Source organism: Protopterus annectens, chromosome 3.part0 (genome assembly GCF_019279795.1).
Source record: "Protopterus annectens isolate FY-2018-M chromosome 3.part0, PAN1.0, whole genome shotgun sequence".
Lineage (NCBI taxonomy): Eukaryota > Metazoa > Chordata > Ceratodontiformes > Protopteridae > Protopterus > Protopterus annectens.
Window position 1 is genome coordinate 556,657,476 of NC_056731.1, and position 17,157 is coordinate 556,674,632.

Here is a 17,157-nt window from a genome sequence, read left to right on the forward strand (position 1 = left end):
GGTTATCTCAACACACGGGACCCTGACAATGTTGGACTTGTCAAAGGCAGAGAATACAACCTGAAACCTAGTATACCTCCTCAACCCAATCATGACAGGTGTAGATGAGGGTTAGGAGGTGCACAATGCCTATGTACATCATAGCAGGCTTTTGTACACCATCCCGCTTGTAGGAATGTGTGTAGTTGTTATGGGATCTACCTCCGTTCACAGGATATTTTTCCACCAGGACTGCTTGGCATATGCCAGCATACCACAGGTGCCATCCCATGGGCATACAGTCCTTTACAGGTCATAGATGTGTCAATGCCCTCCTCCACACTGTTGAGGTGTGCAGCTCTACTGGGGTTGCTATAACTCACTGGGTGTGGCTGTTGTGGACACGACTGCCATAATTGCAGTTACTGTTGCATCTATCCTCCCGCATAGCTGTCTGTAATACTGTACAGTGTATGTAATCAGGTTGTTAGTTGTTGTCTGCACCATTCACAGTAGTTGAGTGCCTCACACCCTCCTAAGGGTAGGGCTATGCCACCGGCATTGGCACACACATGTTACTTAGTTGAGGATCGCAGTAGAGTGGGGAGAGGGACATACACTCTGCTGTTAGCATGTTCAATGCCATCCACATTGCAGACTGCATATATACCACTGTGCGGTTGTGCCTATGCTGTCTTGGTGGAATTACATGTGCAACAGGTGTGTTACCTGCATGGGGACATACCTCCATGTGTACAGTCCTGTACCTGTACTGCATCCTAACCAAAGGCACTGTGTGTTGTACCCAGCCATAGCATGTGTACCACCCACTACAATTACTGGTGTCCACTGTAGAAGGCCGGCTGACACCACTACACCCATTAGCCATGTGATGTGGCGCATGGACAAACACAACACAATCTGAACAGATACTGGTGACAACAATACAACATTGTTAATTAAAGCTAGGATGCATCATGGCTGCACAGCTACACCTTCCAAGATATTAGCATTTCATTTTACTGCTGACAACATGCTACATATCATTCCATTGCTACACTGTTGTACAATCACCCTGTGCATCAGAGCCATGTTAGCCTGTCCCTGCATCGATGTTACAGATGTCAGGCAGTGGCACAGGTATCATCATATGCACAGGGTGTGTTGTTGGTTTGCCAGAGGCCTAGGCTGAGCCATACAATTGATAACATGTGTGTGTGAGGGGGCTGAGTATTGTTATGGGCCACTGGTGATGTCATGTGTGCAGGTATGTGGTTGCCCTAGGTTCTTTGTTTATGTGTATGTTTCTGTATGCTCACAGTTCCTCCATGTGGCTGCCCTATACAGGGAATTGTGGGACAGCTGCAGACTGTACCTGGCAGGGTTTGCAGTTCACTGTCTCTGGCCATGCACATGGGACTTGTGCCTAGCAGGAGTGCTACAATCAGTATCAGGTACAGAGCCAAGCTGAGTACTGTCCTCTGAGTTTGACAAACATCCACTGGATCCATGTCCCTCCTGGAACTGGCTATGGCCACGTGCACGTGGTCTGCTGTGATGGGTTGTGGACAGCCCCCCACAGTGCTGGGGCTGGTGCTGTCACTACGGGAGTGGCTGTGACTGTTCGGAAATCCACGGCGACCTCCAGCTGCTGGCGTTGCTGGCATATGTCCATGTGGCTGTTGTAACCATCCCGTCCTGTCCTGACGCATGGACATGACATTTTGGATGAATTCTAATGTCTCACCCACACTGTCTATCCATGACCTCAGCGTAATTATGGATGGCACCTGCTAGGTTATGGATGCTGTCAGTTACAGAGGTGTGATGAGCCCTCTGTGCCCTTAGACCCTGCCAGGTGTACCATTCCATTTGTGCCTGTGCCTCCATGACAGTCTAGAACATGCGTGTGGTTGAAATAGGGGTTGCACGTCTGCCAGGTGCATGATGACCAGCAGTGCTCCTACGAACACCCCTGCACATCTGCCTGTGTGATACCCTGCCAGACATCTGGCTATGGCTGCTGCATCCTGGCACATCTGCCATAGATACCACACTATCCTGGCCCATGCCAACCGTAGGCTGTCCCTCAGCTAGGGCCAATGGTGATGAGGTGTGTACAGGCAGTGTGACTGTGTGTGTGGATGGTGTAGATACATGTGGGTTGTCAATTGGTGGCCCAGATGCAGCCCCTGATGACCCTTCCTGTGCCTCAACACACCTATCTTCATGGTCACTGTCTGTATCAGTGACATCTGATTCGCTGCGGGGGGGACCCAGCCCCACCTCGCCACCTGTGAGGGGAAAACAGGGAACATACTGTAAGATCTGTACAACACCGCTAAACAGTAAATACACACACACACACACACACACACACACACACACACACACACACACACACACACACGTGTGTGTGCAGACATGGTCACACACACAGACATACACACATGCAGTCGACATACATGACAACCCATACACTACACCAGACAGCACCTATAGACAGCTCCCACAACCCCATAACACACACAATGGCAGACGATGGTGCAGTACAGTATCACACACATACCTGTGATTACACACATGTCAGCATGCAGGACATGTGGGGCTGAACAGCATGCAGTGCAACTGTAGTCAATCCCCGTTACCAACATTATACATTTCTGTGATGCATGGCTTCTGTTTGTAGGTGATGGCCCTCCCCCTGGAACCCACTGCACCCATGTCCACAGCATTGCTGTGCATCCATTCAGAACCCTGGCATGTACTGTGCACCATACCTCACAGGTGTGCACACCATTGCAGGATGTGTCTCGTGTGTCAGGTGTGTTTCCACTGCTGCTCACAGCCTCTGTGTGTTCATGGATCACGTGTGGACACATGTGTTTAGTGACTGCTTGATGTGTATTCACATAAGCCATCATCAGTGGTGCATGCATGAGTGGTAGATTACCATTAGACCAAACACACAGACATTGTACCATACCTATGGTGAGTGTAGAGATCATTATTGACCATGATTGAGCCCTGGCTGATGTTGCCTGTGGTACACAGAGGTTCATAGGTGAGTACTGTTCTATTGGTCCTTGGGCCTACATAAGCCTAGCCACAGGGGTTCCCTGCCATGCACCACCCACTAATGTTATTCTCCTGTGCCCCTGTCAGGCTGTGGTGCACACATGCCACCCAGGGTGCATTCCCCATTCCCCATCCAATTGGAAAGTGTTTCTGTCAAGAGGGCCAATGAGTAGCATTGCCTGACATGTATGGGTAGTCCGTTCCAGAGTGTGGTGATTCCACAGGACAGGGTCCTACCCCTCCAGTATGTTCTGTGTAATGTGTTGATTAGGTTTAGGACTCTGGAGCGTGTGTTAGCAGATGGAGTGGGATGTTGTTATATGTAGCATGTTCAATTACTCTGTGTATGACATAGCTGTGTATGTTGGGCAGATGTCAGCTGTGCCTTGGCAATGTGCACTGGAGTGTAACCACAGTTGTCTGAGATGGACTGTGTATTGCATGTGTTTGAGGCTGGTAATCCCATTAGTGAGGTGTGTGTTGTGTCATTGCACATGTACAGCATGAATTATGGGTAGGTGTGTAAGATGTGTACATAACCTACAACTTAGCTATGACATGCACAGTGAATTGCCAAGCATAACCTTAAACCATACTCACTGACATCCAGATGCTGGTATCCCAGAGGTACCTACAATGACATGGGTAAGAGTTGATGTCAGTGGCCACAGCTGTGGCATTGCTACAAGGTGGCTGCAATATTACAGTACAACAACAGCTGAAGTCCACAGTACTACAGTTTATACATTATTGCATATTGGTACTACACAGCAACATACCCCACCTCTCACTCATGCATGGTCTACCTGTACAGATGCATACAATACAGTAGTCTACTGATATGCCCTGGAACCTTACCTGCATGCTGAATGTGTGGTGTGTGAGTAGCACCCACCTCCATGACCGTATAGGTCTGGAGCTCTTGTGATAAGCAGCTCCTCCATTCTGGTTAGGGGGAAATGGATGTTATGCCCCCCCCCCGTTGCAAGGTGGTCACCCCACTCCGCAATGGCACAATGTCATATTTGCCGGAGCAAGTCACTACAATGGTGGCAGACTTGCTCATAGGTTCGGCTGTGCAACCCCACCTCATTCACCTGCAGACCACATCAGTCCACATGGCTGTTCTCTCCTGCTGGTCCATGCTTGTCTGTGAAAAGAGCAGCTGATAGTGCTGGATCATGCTGGTGATGATGATCTCCTCCTCAGCGGCACTGTATGCAGGGTTTCTCTGGTCTGTCATACTCCCTGAAAGACATAATGATGGAAATATCCACCCTAACCCAGGGCCTTCAACTTCTCCTTCTTCATCCCTCAACTCCAAAATGTATCCTACCCATATATTTTCCAAACAATCTAACTCCCTTACTATTGCTCATCTTAATATACGCAGCATAAACAATAAAATTACCCAATTACAAGCCCTGACTGAAATCTACTCCTTTGATATTCTATGCTTAACAGAAACTTGGTTAAAACCTACAACCAAAGACAATCAGATCATCCTACCTGGATATACTATCCTAAGACTTGACCGAACTTCCAAAAGAGGTGGAGGAGTTGCTATCCTATATAAACCTAACCTACATTTAACCACCTATGACCTAAAACTACCTCTAGACTCCAGTGCAGAGATTCTTATCTCGAAACTTCTTATTAACAATTCCAAATCTATCTATATCATCTGTATGTACATACCCCCTGGTAACAACATAGCAACTATGGAATATATTCTCTCCTGGCTATCCCAAAACCTACCTCAAGAAACGATCATCCTAGGTGATACAAATATAGACTGGACCTCCTTCTGCAGTAACCTCCCTTCCAACCACATAAACCTATATGGGTATTCCCAAACTATCACCTCCCCTACCAGGATAAACAAATCCAATAAGAAATCTAGCCTATTAGACTGGATTCTTATTAACCGTCTTCCCCATACTTATGAATCAGGAACTCTCCCAGATGATTTAAGTGACCACTCCCTTACCTACATCATCAGACATAAAACTAACTGTCCCTCTCCCACATCCACAATAAGCATCAGATCCAAAAAGAACTTTAACTCTGAACTATTCCAGATGGAACTAAAAGCATGTAACTGGTCACCACTACAAAATTTATCCTTAGATGAAGCCGTTACTTACTTTAACTCCAACTTCCTTACCATCCTGAACCACCATGCCCCAACCAGACAAATTAGAACAAAAAACAAACATGCTCCATGGCTCTCTAAAGAAACCAAACAAAAAATCAAAGATAGAAACAAACATTGGGTAATATGGAAAAGACTCAAAGTCCCATCCACCAACAAACCTTCAGACAACTAAGAAATCAAACTAAAAAAGCTGTAATATCAGATAAAAAAAACTACTACCTACTATCCCAACAAGCGAATCAAACCAAACCACAAAAGTTCTGGTCCAGCATCAACCAACTACTCCACCCAGGGCAATCGACCACTCCTAGCCCTCAAAATACTGAACACAAAACTTCAATAAATATAGCTAATGATTTTAACACATTCTTCACTAACACTATACAAACACTAGCTAGCCAGCTCTCACCTCAGAACTTCACTTTACCTACTAAAAAAACAAACTCTTCTCCTTCCTTTCAACTTCAACCCGTCCCTACATCATATGTGCTTACCCTCCTTCAGAAATTGAAACCATGCTCTCCCTCAGCAGACCAACTACCTGCAGAATTTCTGCAACTAGCCACTAAAGCCATTGCCTTCCCAATATCAATCCTGATTAACAGAACCATTACTGAAAGTTATATCCCTTCTATATGGAAAATCTCCCATATTATCCCCCTCCACAAAGGTGGCCAATCTACCGAGCTTTCCAATTATCGACCCATTGCCCTCCTCTCACCTCTAGCTAAGATTATGGAAAAATGCATCCACAAACAACTGCTTCAACATTTAACACAAAATAACCTTCTAGCTAACTGCCAGCATGGTTTTAGACCTTCACATAGTACCTCCACTGCCCTTCTCTCCTTTACAGATACTATCAACAAACACCGTAGTCTAAACAAACTCTCTTCTGCCCTATTCATTGACTTATCTAAAGCTTTTGACATGGTGAATCACCAAATTCTCATTACCATAATAAAATCCCTATCACTTGATACATCCTCCATAAAGTGGTTCCAGTCCTACCTTGACAATAGACAGCAGGCAGTACTATGGCACAAGTCTCTCTCTACCCACTTACCAGTCAACCTTGGTGTCCCCCAAGGATCCATCCTTGGACCTCTACATTTTTCCATTTTCATCAATGACCTCCACCTAGCCGTCCCTCAAGCCTCATGTATACAATATGCAGATGATGCCACACTTATATGCTCAGCCTCATCCTCTTCAGACCTCCTATACCTTACCCAACAAGTCTTCAACACAGTAGAGAAATGGTTCACTCATAGATGCCTTCTCTTAAACCCCAAAAAGACTAAACTCCTTCTTTTCTCTCCCACTAGTAAATTCCCCCCATTGGATTTTTCAGTCACTTATATCAACAAAACTATTATATCCCCTGAAGCTACCACTAAACTATTAGGAGTCACCATCGACAATAAACTAAACTTTGATATACATATAAACAATACTATAAAATCTGTTAATAAAAAATTAGGCTCCCTGTATCAGATTAAATCTTTTCTCCTACCCTCTGCTCGTACAACAATAGCACACACACATCTAATATCTCCTCTTCTATATGCCTCACCTATCTTTACTAAACTATCTAAAAATAACCTCAGCAAACTGGAAAGGTCCTATAATAACATCGCCAGATTTGCCACAGGAAACCCATTTCGAACCCATCATTGCCTCAATTTAAAACAGCTAGGCTGGCTTGAACTACAGAACCTAATTAAATTCCATTAACTAACTATAGCTCACAAAACCCTTTACACACCATCCAAAACACCTGCTCTATCCACACTAATCACTCCCTACAAAAACCTAGATTCCCTAAGGTCTTCACATAAACTCATAGCAAATTCTACCAAAACAAACAACAAGGCCGGTGACTCTCTTTTTTCTAATACAGTAGGGAAAGCCTGGAATCTTCTACCAAATGATATTTCTACACTTCCCTCACTGTCCAGTTTCAAAAACAATCTGAAAGTATATCTCAAATCTCACTGGCTATGTCATTGCTCCAAACCTGACTAGCTCTATAGTCACCCTATACTCTGATCTTCCCCTTCTTTCCCTTCAGGAAAAAAAAAAAAAATTTTTGTTTTGTTTTTTGGGATATTAACTGCATCTACTGTTAAGATTGGATTCTATACTGACAATTTACTTAGAAGTGTTATAATTATCCTGTAATTCAGTCTGTCTTATGCTTTTTTTTGTATTGTTTTTGTTTATATGTTTGATTCATAGAAATTAAATAAATCACCAACCAGTAGTAGCGAAATCACCAGGAGTCAGGAAACTATGCTCTAACAACTTGATTTATTAATAAAAACAAAAACAATGGTTAAGCGCTTTCCACAGTACAAGACTGTCTTCATCAGAACAGCGTATAATAAAATTCATTAGCTTATATACAAAAAAGCACACTGAAAACCCGCCCATAGTAGCAATTAATCAATTACGTCCTTAACATTAAGTTAATATAACAAGCTTAAACTGACAACCTAAAAACTTGCACATATTGGAATGCATACTTAAAATAAAAATCTATATATAATCTCTATGCACTTAAAAATATTGCAAATACAATCAATTGCACAAATATAAAGTGCCTGTATAAAATATAAAACCTGACTATACAGTATTCCAACATTAAAAAATAATAAATAAACTCTCTGTTGATTCTAAAATATCCTAACACTTTTGAAAAAAATATATATGAAAGGAAAAAACATGTGTTGGGAAAATGTATGTGTATGGGATACTACTTATTGTGTGTATTAGTAATTTATAAATACTACAAGTGATGTTAAACCTTGGATAGGAATGTATGTGTACAGAAATAAAAAGTATGAAAGTATAGAATACTACAAATATTTGTACAATGAGGGAAGAGACAAAATAGAACAATGATGAATATTACAAATTACATTAGACCCTAACAAGGGGTTTAGTAGGGATCATCTCATTAAGGCCTGGGGGGGTAGCTGCATCTAACTTGATCTGCCACCTGATCTCCCTCTCCCCCCCACTACTGCCTTAATGTTACCACCTCGTGGGTTGGGGGTAATCACATCCAGAATAGCAAATTTAAACACCTTACACTGCAGACTATTGATAAGGTGTCTTGACAACGCATTGTTGACATCACACTTCCTCATGCAGTATGTGTGGTCATAGATTCTATTCTTTAAACAACGATCGGTCTTCCCCACATAATAGCTCATACAAGTTTGGCAAACACCCAAATATATTATATGTTTAGTCAAACAATTGCCATTGGAGAACCAGATCTTACTTTTTAGACAATTCTTGAGAGTAATATTAGGTGTATCCAGAATATATTTACAAAAATTACATTGACCACATTTTTTGGTACCTGTTTTCTGTACCTTCATAGTTTGTTGATAATTTGATTTAATTTCTATAATTCTTTTCAGATTGTTTCCTGCTTTATAAACAAAATGCGGTCTATCAGTAATCTTATTTTTTATTGACTGGTCACTAGTCAAGATATTCCAGTTCGTTGTAATGATGTTCTTCACCTCACTAGAATGTCTACCATATTTAATAATGCATGATTTTGTGTGTGTATTGTCAATAACTGCCTTGTCGGTCATATTGATTTTGTCACCCTTAGCAAAGAGCTTGACAATACCCACCCCCAATAGTGGTTTGTATTTCTGTCCCCATTCATTACTGACATACCATATAATGTCCTTGATCATCTTATGTGGATACCCCTTATCAACAAATAACTGCCCAATGTAATCCATCTCTCGGAGCATACAATCCCTTTCAGTGGTCATACGAGCAGCCCGTATGCACTGCCCCTTAATAATGCCCCTTTTGGTGTTGTATGTGTGTGCACTGCTGTAATGTAAATATCCATTGCTAAAAGTATCTTTTCTATGGATGCGGGATTGGAACTCTTCACCCTTACTGTAAATGAAGACATCAAGATAGTTTATACCATTACAATCATAGTGGTGGGTGAACTTCAGGTATTCAGTGGTACTGTTGATATACTTCATAAATTCCAACAAGACCTGTACTTCACCCTCCCATAAGATGAAGATATCATCCAGGTATCTAACATATCTCTTGATATGTGACATCCATTCAGAATGTAAAATGAATTCCATTTCCCAATCCAGCAGAACCAAATTGGCATATATAGGGGCACAAGCAGTGCCCATGGCTACCCCCATTTTCTGTCTGTAATGCTCACCCTCAAAGTAGATATAATTGTGGTCCAGAACAATGTCCATGAATTCCGTCAGGAGTGAGATATCATCCTGCCCCAATCCATTCACTCTGCGCATACTGTTGATGAACCTGTTGAGTCCATCCTCCTTCGGAATACATGAAAATAAATCCTGGACGTCAATTGTAACATAAACAACATTAGGAGACCACAATTCCTTCTTGAATATACCCAGGAACTCCCAGGAATCTTTCATAATGTGTTCCACTGTGTTGTAAACATGTTTCAATTTATGGTGGATCACCTGCCCAAAGGGGAAAGCTTTACTTGCACTACCAGAGATGATGGGACGAAATGGTGGATCATAGATGTCTTTGTGGACTTTGGGGATACCTGTGATGGTAGCCAGAATGGGGAACTCCACCTTAAGAAATCTATACAAATCTTCACTAATTCTGTTTTCTACTATAAATTCTTCCAAATATGAATCAATGCGGCCATGGGCAATGTTTACTTCATTTACGGAAGAGGGTGTATATTGTGTTGAATTATTCAATAATTCAAAGATCTTACTTTTGTATTTCTCCTGATCATAAAACACAATCCCCCCACCCTTGTCAGCAGACATAATGCGAATGTTGTTGTCACACAAAGATTGTATCACATCCATTATGTCATTCCCAAACTGTTTCCCACCTCTTGTGTACTTGTATTTATTGTATAAAGAATAAACCTGAGTATTGACCACAATCTCAAAAGATGTTAGTGTACTACACATAGGTGGGGTGAATGCATTCCTTTTCTTTAATTCATCAGGCTGTGTCGCACTAATGACGTTTTGATTTCTAAAAAATATTCCCAAATTCAATTTTCTCATAAATAATTTGAATTCAACAAGGGTATCGGTTAAATCCAACTTAAAATCCGGTATAAACTTCATACCCTTGGAAAATATTTGAAAGAACTCCGGTAAAACTGGGTGGGCACTATAATTATAAATTTTGAACTCCCCACTACTATGTATAATCCCACAGTCATTGGCCACTGCAGAATGTTCCCCACACGTGATGTCTGTGTACCTGTTATCAATATTACTGGGGTTGGGGTATGGAGCGTCCGCTTCTAATTGTATCTGCGGTTTCTCCAAACATTTCGCCCTTTCCCCTTGTATTCTACTGTTCTCCATTGATCTCTTCCATCCTCTAAAAAACATTCCTCATCATTAGGATAAACGTCAGGGTAAACATCACCGTTGTAGCGGGAAACTGAATACTTTCCATATCTTTTCTCTGCAACATATTTCTTATCATTATTACATTTCCACCTATATGCAGTCCCTTTCTCATACTGTGCAATATCCCTCTGCAACTTCTTACATTTCCTCTCATACGTTTTTTTATACATATTCTCAGCGTATTCATACTGTTTGCAATATAACTTTTCCCATTGTGAAAACAAAACATCATTTTGTATCAATTTGTCTGTTCTTTCAATATCATTTAACAATAAACTTATTTTCGAATCATTGCTTTCAATTATAAACAATATGAACTTTTTGCCAAATTCATCAAACATGTCATTACAAAGTTTGATATTTTGAACATTCATATCTACCCCCATCGGTTCCTTGAAGAACCGCAAACCCATAGGTACTACACCACTATCTAAACATTTACGTAAATATAAATTTTCAACTTGGAGGTTCTTGACCTTCGTTAAATTATTGCCAAATGAATAAATAAGCTTTTTAAGAGAAGGAAACTCTCCTCCTCCTCTGACAAATTGATTAGTAGAAGCAGCTCTAGAAATATCCTTAAAGTCTAGCGGCATATGCATAAACTTGTCCAAATTGTATAGCTGCCTTGTTGCATGGTCTCCCCGAGAGGAAGAACCTACGACAACATCTTTAACAGTACCTTTAGTCGGTGCATTCGTGACACCTCTGGTTTTCTCCTCACCAGCATAAGTTTGAACTGGAGGATGGCGTTTGGGTTTGGCACCAGATATTAAACATCGATCCTCATCCATGTTGTCAGTCACTGCTACCAAATTTGTAGAAATACCTCGGCAGCCCGTTTCTTCTTGAAAATCCTTCCTCGGCGAATGCCTAGATGACACTGGGGAGGAGAACCTCCTCTGTCCATTAGGGATGTCGTCATCACTGACATTGCCAATGGAGGAACGGATAGACGTACTAACCAGCGGGTTAGGTTGCACATATTTATTTGAAATTGTACTTGCCGGCGTTAGCAGCTCTACAAGACGAGTAATTTCACCTCTGATGATGGTCATTTCAGAGTGAATTTTGTCAATCTCATCTCGTGATACAAAGTTTGAAGCATTGAGCATCTCCTGCATAGAATCCATGATATACGACAAACGAAACAGGTGTATCCCGGTGATCAACAAAGTAAATAAATCACCAACCAGTAGTAGCGAAATCACCAGGAGTCAGGAAACTATGCTCTAACAACTTGATTTATTAATAAAAACAAAAACAATGGTTAAGCGCTTTCCACAGTACAAGACTGTCTTCATCAGAACAGCATATAATAAAATTCATTAGCTTATATACAAAAGCACACTGAAAACCCCTATAGTAGCAATTAAACAATTACGATCATAACATTAAGTTAATATAACAAGCTTAAACTGACAACCTAAAAACTTGCACATATTGGAATGCATACTTAAAATAAAAATCTATATATAATCTCTATGCACTTAAAAATATTGCAAATACAATCAATTGCACAAATATAAAGTGCCTGTATAAAATATAAAACCTGACTATACAGTATTCCAACATTAAAAAATAATAAATAAACTCTCTGTTGATTCTAAAATATCCTAACACTTTTGAAAAAAATATATATGAAAGGAAAAAACATGTGTTGGGAAAATGTATGTGTATGGGATACTACTTATTGTGTGTAGTAGTAATTTATAAATACTACAAGTGATGTTAAACCTTGGATAGGAATGTATGTGTACAGAAATCAAAAGTATGAAAGTATAGAATACTACAAATATTTGTACAATGAGGGAAGAGACAAAATAGAACAATGATGAATATTACAAATTACATTAGACCCTAACAAGGGGTTTAGTAGGGATCATCTCATTAAGGCTATTGATAAGGTGAAGACCGATCGTTGTTTAAAGAATAGAATCTATGACCACACATACTGCATGAGGAAGTGTGATGTCAACAATGCGTTGTCAAGACACCTTATCAATAGTCCGCAGTGTAAGGTGTTTAAATTTGCTATTCTGGATGTGATTACCCCCAACCCACGAGGTGGTAACATTAAGGCAGTAGTGGGGGAGAGGGAGATCAGGTGGCAGATCAAGTTAGATGCAGCTACCCCCCCCAGGCCTTAATGAGATGATCCCTACTAAACCCCTTGTTAGGGTCTAATGTAATTTGTAATATTCATCATTGTTCTATTTTGTCTCTTCCCTCATTGTACAAATATTTGTAGTATTCTATACTTTCATACTTTTTATTTCTGTACACATACATTCCTATCCAAGGTTTAACATCACTTGTAGTATTTATAAATTACTACTACACACAATAAGTAGTATCCCATACACATACATTTTCCCAGCACATGTTTTTTCCTTTCATATATATTTTCAAAAGTGTTAGGATATTTTAGAATCAACAGAGAGTTTATTTATTATTTTTTAATGTTGGAATACTGTATAGTCAGGTTTTATATTTTATACAGGCACTTTATATTTGTGCAATTGATTGTATTTGCAATATTTTTAAGTGCATAGAGATTATATATAGATTTTTATTTTAAGTATGCATTCCAATATGTGCAAGTTTTTAGGTTGTCAGTTTAAGCTTGTTATATTAACTTAATGTTAAGGACGTAATTGATTAATTGCTACTATGAGCGGGTTTTCAGTGTGCTTTTTTGTATATAAGCTAATGAATTTTATTATACGCTGTTCTGATGAAGACAGTCTTGTACTGTGGAAAGCGCTTAACCATTGTTTTTGTTTTTATTAATAAATCAAGTTGTTAGAGCATAGTTTCCTGACTCCTGGTGATTTCGCTACTACTGGTTGGTGATTTATTTACGTTGTTGATCACCGGGATACACCTGTTTCGTTTGTCGTATATCATGGATTCTATGCAGGAGATGCTCAATGCTTCAAACTTTGTATCACGAGATGAGATTGACAAAATTCACTCTGAAATGACCATCATCAGAGGTGAAATTACTTGGAATACTGTATAGTCAGGTTTTATATTTTATACAGGCACTTTATATTTGTGCAATTGATTGTATTTGCAATATTTTTAAGTGCATAGAGATTATATATAGATTTTTATTTTAAGTATGCATTCCAATATGTGCAAGTTTTTAGGTTGTCAGTTTAAGCTTGTTATATTAACTTAATGTTAAGGACGTAATTGATTAATTGCTACTATGGGCGGGTTTTCAGTGTGCTTTTTTGTATATAAGCTAATGAATTTTATTATACGCTGTTCTGATGAAGACAGTCTTGTACTGTGGAAAGCGCTTAACCATTGTTTTTGTTTTTATTAATAAATCAAGTTGTTAGAGCATAGTTTCCTGACTCCTGGTGATTTCGCTACTACTGGTTGGTGATTTATTTACTTTGTTGATCACCGGGATACACCTGTTTCGTTTGTCGTATATCATGGATTCTATGCAGGAGATGCTCAATGCTTCAAACTTTGTATCACGAGATGAGATTGACAAAATTCACTCTGAAATGACCATCATCAGAGGTGAAATTACTCGTCTTGTAGAGCTGCTAACGCCGGCAAGTACAATTTCAAATAAATATGTGCAACCTAACCCGCTGGTTAGTACATCTATCCGTTCCTCCATTGGCAACGTCAGTGATGACGACATCCCTAACGGACAGAGGAGGTTCTCCTCCCCAGTGTCGTCTAGGCATTCGCCGAGGAAGGATTTTCAAGAAGAAACGGGCTGCCGAGGTATTTCTACAAATTTGGTAGCAGTGACTGACAACATGGATGAGGATCGATGTTTAATATCTGGCGCCAAACCCAAATGCCATCCTCCAGTTCGAACTTATGCTGGTGAGGAGAAAACCAGAGGTGTCACGAATGCACCGACTAAAGGTACTGTTAAAGATGTTGTCGTAGGTTCTTCCTCTCGGGGAGACCATGCAACAAGGCAGCTATACAATTTGGACAAGTTTATGCATATGCCGCTAGACTTTAAGGATATTTCTAGAGCTGCTTCTACTAATCAATTTGTCAGAGGAGGAGGAGAGTTTCCTTCTCTTAAAAAGCTTATTTATTCATTTGGCAATAATTTAACGAAGGTCAAGAACCTCCAAGTTGAAAATTTATATTTACGTAAATGTTTAGATAGTGGTGTAGTACCTATGGGTTTGCAGTTCTTCAAGGAACCGATGGGGGTAGATATGAATGTTCAAAATATCAAACTTTGTAATGACATGTTTGATGAATTTGGCAAAAAGTTCATATTGTTTATAATTGAAAGCAATGATTCGAAAATAAGTTTATTGTTAAATGATATTGAAAGAACAGACAAATTGATACAAAATGATGTTTTGTTTTCACAATGGGAAAAGTTATATTGCAAACAGTATGAATACGCTGAGAATATGTATAAAAACGTATGAGAGGAAATGTAAGAAGTTGCAGAGGGATATTGCACAGTATGAGAAAGGGACTGCATATAGGTGGAAATGTAATAATGATAAGAAATATGTTGCAGAGAAAAGATATGGAAAGTATTCAGTTTCCCGCTACAACGGTGATGTTTACCCTGACGTTTATCCTAATGATGAGGAATGTTTTTTAGAGGATGGAAGAGATCAATGGAGAACAGTAGAATACAAGGGGAAAGGGCGAAATGTTTGGAGAAACCGCAGATACAATTAGAAGCGGACGCTCCGTACCCCAACCCCAGTAATATTGATAACAGGTACACAGACATCACGTGTGGGGAACATTCTGCAGTGGCCAATGACTGTGGGATTATACATAGTAGTGGGGAGTTCAAAATTTATAATTATAGTGCCCACCCAGTTTTACCGGAGTTCTTTCAAATATTTTCCAAGGGTACGAAGTTTATACCGGATTTTAAGTTGGATTTAACTGATACCCTTGTTGAATTCAAATTATTTATGAGAAAATTGAATTTGGGAATATTTTTTAGAAATCAAAACGTCATTAGTGCGACACAGCCTGATGAATTAAAGAAAAGGAGTGCATTCACCCCACCTATGTGTAGTATACTAACATCTTTTGAGAATGTGGTCAATACTCAGGTTTATTCTTTATACAATAAATACAAGTACACAAGAGGTGGGAAACAGTTTGGGAATGATATAATGGATGTGATACAATCTTTGTGTGACAACAACATTCGCATTATGTCTGCTGACAAGGGTGGGGGGATTGTGTTTTATGATCAGGAGAAATACAAAAGTAAGATCTTTGAATTATTGAATAATTCAACACAATATACACCCTCTTCCGTAAATGAAGTAAACATTGCCCATGGCCGCATTGATTCATATTTGGAAGAATTTATAGTAGAAAACAGAATTAGTGAAGATTTGTATAGATTTCTTAAGGTGGAGTCCCCCATTCTGGCTACCATCACAGGTATCCCCAAAGTCCACAAAGACATCTATGATCCACCATTTCGTCCCATCATCTCTGGTAGTGCAAGTAAAGCTTTCCCCTTTGGGCAGGTGATCCACCATAAATTGAAACATGTTTACAACACAGTGGAACACATTATGAAAGATTCCTGGGAGTTCCTGGGTATATTCAAGAAGGAATTGTGGTCTCCTAATGTTGTTTATGTTACAATTGACGTCCAGGATTTATTTTCATGTATTCCGAAGGAGGATGGACTCAACAGGTTCATCAACAGTATGCGAGAGTGAGTGGATTGGGGCAGGATGATATCTCACTCCTGACGGAATTCATGGACATTGTTCTGGACCACAATTATATCTACTTTGAGGGTGAGCATTACAGACAGAAAACGGGGGTAGCCATAGGCACTGCTTGTGCCCCTATATATGCCAATTTGGTTCTGCTGGATTGGGAAATGGAATTCATTTTACATTCTGAATGGATGTCACATATCAAGAGATATGTTAGATACCTGGATGATATCTTCATCTTATGGGAGGGTGAAGTACAGGTCTTGTTGGAATTTATGAAGTATATCAACAGTACCACTGAATGCCTGAAGTTCACCCACCACTATGATTGTAATGGTATAAACTATCTTGATGTCTTCATTTACAGTAAGGGTGAAGAGTTCCAATCCCGCATCCATAGAAAAGATACTTTTAGCAATGGATATTTACATTACAGCAGTGCACACACATACAACACCAAAAGGGGCATTATTAAGGGGCAGTGCATACGGGCTGCTCGTATGACCACTGAAAGGGATTGTATGCTCCGAGAGATGGATTACATTGGGCAGTTATTTGTTGATAAGGGGTATCCACATAAGATGATCAAGGACATTATATGGTATGTCAGTAATGAATGGGGACAGAAATACAAACCACTATTGGGGGTGGGTATTGTCAAGCTTTCTGCTAAGGGTGACAAAATCAATATGACCGACAAGGCAGTTATTGACAATACACACACAAAATCATGCATTATTAAATATGGTAGACATTCTAGTGAGGTGAAGAACATCATTACAACGAACTGGAA